General features: G+C 46.1%; 1 long non-coding RNA gene across 1 annotated transcript; it reads left to right on the forward strand.

Annotated features, from left to right (window-relative positions):
* The first annotated feature begins 210 nt into the window (after nucleotides 1-210).
* LOC104849113 lies at nucleotides 211-699 on the forward strand. Its single transcript, XR_776648.1, has 2 exons — nucleotides 211-303; nucleotides 449-699. It is a non-coding gene; the product is annotated as an uncharacterized LOC104849113 (long non-coding RNA).
* The last annotated feature ends 4,091 nt before the right edge of the window (nucleotides 700-4,790 follow it).

Here is a 4,790-nt window from a genome sequence, read left to right on the forward strand (position 1 = left end):
AGCGCGCGGGGCGGCCACCGGGCGTTGCTGGTAAGCTGCTCCTTCGCGTGGCCGCCGGCCGGGCCTCTCCTAGACGGTGGGACCGCAAGCGGTAGCTACTTGGGTGAGCAGCGCCTCGCCTCTCCGCGGGGGAGTCCGTCAGGGAGCGTGACTGAGGGAGTGACGTCTGTTAGCTTTCTCGCCTACTTTGCTCGGTTACTTTTCCGCGGGGCGGCCACCGGGCGTTGCTGGTAAGCTGCTCCTTCGCGTGGCCGCCGGCCGGGCCTCTCCTAGACGGTGGGACCGCAAGCGGTAGCTACTTGGGTGAGCAGCGCCTCGCCTCTCCGCGGGGGAGTCCGTCAGGGAGCGTGACTGAGGGAGTGACGTCTGTTAGCTTTCTCGCCTACTTTGCTCGGTTACTTTTCCGCTTCCTTCACTTTTGTGTGTGCATCTGTTCTGTGCGTTTTAGTCCGTTCTCTTTTCACTGGAATGTACCCTGGACGAATTAGGATTCCGCCTGGTTTCCCGCTGCTACATCCCTCCCCGTCTTTGAAGGTGGAAAGGAGAGAAGGAAGGAAAGTACGCCGGACTCAGAGGACACCCAAACCCCAGGCCCCACCGCTCCAGTCCAGTCTGGCGCTGAGTCCTGGAAACAGGGTCCAAGCGAAACAAAGTCCCTGTTCATGTGGAATTTACATTTAGGAGGGAATGTGAGGCACACAACAGCCAGAACATAGAAAGTCTGTCCAAGGGCTATTGGAGTTTTAAGAATAAAGCAGAGAGGTATCTCCATATTGATTTCCATAGTGGTTGTACCAGTCTGCACAAGGGAGCTGCTGTTTTAAGCGACCACTTAAGTAGAGACCTGAAGTGAAGTCATAGCCTGGTAGGTACCTAGGTGGGGGAGGGCCCTAACATGGGAAAGTTCAAGAGCCACAAGGGAGGACGGGTTGAAACTTGTCGCGAGCACGATCAGGTATCGAATCCCAAGCTGGGAGCTCTAAATGTCTCCCTAGCTCCGAGGTAATGAAAACTACAAGTGATATGTCTTTAAAGGAGGTTTATTGTCACACAAGCAAAGCAATATCAAAGCGAATACCACAATAACAATCAAGAGAGCATCCTAGTCCTTTCCCTCGATATTGAGGCAAGTACAATACCGGGGTGTTATAAAATATTATAAGCTATAGTAGGACTATACGACCTGAGTCCGTGACACCGAGCGCCGGGCTGTCGGGCAGAGGTTCGAGCTGCGACGTGATGATCGGCTCCGGTTCCAGCAGGGCCTCCGGCAGCAATCGGTCAAGTCGCGTGGCGTGGCGACGTGGCGACGAGTGACGGTCAGGTCGGGTCGCGGTGGACGACGACGACTGGGTCTTGAGTACGCCGCTTTTATGCCCTGACTGCTCCTTATCGTTCGGGCCATGTACTCAGGTTAAAGCAGGTGGTCGTAAGGCGGGAGATGGTTTCAGGTTTCACTTTCAGTCTTTATCTAGTACACCCTGGCGTAGTCTATACAGGCACAGGTTTCTTATCTTAAATTGTCAGTTACATTAAGTCATAGCTGTCAGTTGGCTATTAGCTAAGCTGTCAGCTAAGCTGTCAGCTGCCAGTCACATGGGGCATATTCACTTATTGATTTTATTAATTTTCTACCTATTAATTACATGCTCATAACAAAACTATAGGAGACCAATTCAAAAGTTCAAGGCCAGCCTGAACTACGTAGCAGACCCTGTCTCAAAACAGCAACAACAGGGGCTGGGGATTTAGTTCAGTGGTTCCACCAACTGCTTCACAAGCACAAGGACCAAAGTTCGATCCCGGTACCAAAAACAACAACAGCAAAAAGTGACTGATGTGGGGTGATTTATGCCTGTGATTCCAGAACTTGGAAGGCTGAGGCAGGAGGTTCACCTGCAGTTTAAGGCCAGCCGGGGCTGTAATATTGTTTGAATTCTAGGCCAGCCAGGATAACATAGACCCCTGTCTCAAACAAAATACACGCACATGCACACACACACACACACACACACACACTGCTCAGTAAGGATGCCAGGTCTTTCACTTTATTTTTTTATTTTTATTTTTTGTTTTTGTTTGAGACAGGGTCTTACTAAGAAGTTCAGGCTGGTCTCAAATTTAAGGTGATCCTCCTGCCTCATCCTCTGGAATGCTGGGATTACAGGCATAAACCACCACATCTGGTTTGGTGCCATATCTTTGTGGTAAAGACAGAACTATACTCTTCTCCCTCGAAGGCATTTCTTCTCTGTATTGCCTTTACTCTCTCAGTCCCCCCCACCAACACTGGTCCCCAACTAGTGTTGAACCCAGGCTGTCATATTAAGCTACATCCCCAGCCTCTTTTTTATTTTGTTTTTGTTTTGAAATGGTCTGTCTGAGGCACTAAATTGTCCAGGCTGGGCTCAAACTTTGTTCTTTGCCTTAGCCTCCCAGATGCTAGGACTACAGCCATGTGCCACCCAGTCTGGGCTTCTAGTACATTTTCAGCCATTCCCTTTCCTCTTGTAGTCCCTCTTCTGGTGGACTGTTTTCTGCTCCCTTACCTCTTTTCTGCCTCCCACAAATGCAAAAGTGCTTCATTTTACCACTTCATCTTCTACCTGCCTCTCCCCAATCTCCCTGCTATGCATCTCTACTCAAAATTAGGTATGAGCATTAAATAGAAATTGGAAAGGTGAATCAGAATTCACCCATGAAATTCAGCGCTTTATCACCTTTCAGAGCAGAAACAATGTGTCAATTCTTATTTGTGTCAACCCTACTCCCCCACACCTCCCACAAAAGTACAGGTTCTGAGAACCTGTCTGATTTGTCCCCTTGCTCATTTCAAAAGGAAAAAATGTAGAACATTTGAGGAAAATTAATGTCATTGCTTTTGAGAATACTGCTATTTCCCCAGGCAAAAGTTATTTGTGCTTCAAGTATGTTGCTACGAAAAAAAAATCTCCTACACATAGGCATTAGAACAGCATTTTTAAGGTAGTTTGCCTTCAACTTCATTGAGTAAGGAAGCTTCAAAACACTGATTTAATTGCTTTCACAAAGCTCTCTGTTACTAAGCAATTTGAACAAAACTGAGGGATAAAAGACAGGTGTTAATTACCTGCCTACAAAGATTTTTTGCCAGGCTGTATGAGCGACCTTTAGAGGACATTGTGTTGTTGGCACTCCCCAATAAGCAAGCATGGAACTAGGAAAGGGGAGCAGGCCTCTTCTCTTTGGTTCCTTTTCTTAGGTGTCAGAGTAGATGTTGCAGTAGTAAATATTTACAACGGCTCTCTCTTTAAAGTTGCAGCCTGTGGGAAGAGACTTAACTTGCCCATACCTTGGGCTTATTTAAAGAAGTTTTGGAGAAGACAGGAATTAAACACTTGAGGCCCCATCCCCACCCACCCTGCACTGTTAGTGGTAGAATGGCCTGAACGTTTTATTTGACCTTTCTGAACCTGTAAGACAAGCAGTATCATCTCCCTCACAAGACTGGTGGGGTTAAATGAGGTAGTATTGATATAATTTTTTTATTTAAAAAGAATAAATCTGGATGCTTGTGAATCTTTCCAAATCAACCTCCTAGTAAGTAAGTGAAAGTATCACATCTTTTCACCTACAACCAAAAAGTAGGTGGCTCTGCTTAGAGGGGTATGTGTCCAGTGCCCAGTGTATCCAATGTGATGGCAGCCATGCACAATCTGCTGGGTCAGTGACACATGATAAGAGTTTATTTGCAGTCAATTGATTATTAAATCTGGCATCCTTCATATTCAGAAGTGATTCAAGATGCAAAGCTGCTGAAACCCTCTGTGATCCCCATCCCACTGAAGGTAAAGCAGAATTCTTCCATTTGGCCTCCAAGACTTTGTGGTAGTCTAGCCTTGCCTTTTCAACCTCTTCTTCATTTTTTCCATTCCAACAACATTGGCCTCTTTGTTTATCATGCTCCCTCCCCATTGCAGGGCTTTGCTTGTTCTTCTTGTCTAGAATGTTCTTTCTTGTCTTTATCTGGTTAATCTCTCTGTGTGAAGATCTTGACTCAGTCAACCCTTCCTCATCCTTCCCTGCCTATCCTCCGTGGCTAGACCTTTGTTGCCTTGTGACAGCTGCAATTTTGGACATTTTGTGTGACTCTTTGATGGGTATGTATTTCTCCCATCACACTATTATCTCCATGGAATCAGAGTGCCAATGCTGAATGCTTGGTGATAGGTACCCAATATGTACTTATGGAAGGAATAAACTGGACAGCGCACAGCTTAATCTTTTTTTTGATGATTCAGAGGGCAGTTCAAGAACCTGTAGTGCCTCAAGGTAATAGTTATGGACCTTAATTAGCATCTGAAGGCAAAAGAGAAAATGTTAACTGGCAGTCCTATTAGCCACGAGGTGGCACTAGCCTAAGAAAGCCAGCCCCTAGTCTCACTGAAAATACTGTACGTCATGTTACCTTCAGTCTCACCTTTGAGTCAAGGCCTGGTATCCTTGTTAAAATATGGATATATTAGCCAGAATGATATCATATTAGCTACTCTATATCGAGAAATTCAGGGAGGTGAACACAAGTAAAGACTATAACGGGTCCCAGCTAGATTGAAATTCCAGTTCTGTCATTCACTACTGTGTGGTCTCAGCCCCAGTTCTCTGTGCTTCAATTTTTTTCTCCTCTGTAAATCAGGATGTAAAAGTGGAATCTGGGGCCAGGGATTTAGCTAAGTGGCAGTGGTACCTGCCTTGCAAGCACAAGGTTGTGAGTTGGATCCCCAGTGCCAAAAAAAAAAAAAAAAAAAAAA

Source organism: Fukomys damarensis, unplaced genomic scaffold (genome assembly GCF_012274545.1).
Source record: "Fukomys damarensis isolate Sample0158 unplaced genomic scaffold, DMR_v1.0_HiC HiC_scaffold_1, whole genome shotgun sequence".
In the NCBI taxonomy this organism is placed as follows: Eukaryota; Metazoa; Chordata; class Mammalia; order Rodentia; family Bathyergidae; genus Fukomys; species Fukomys damarensis.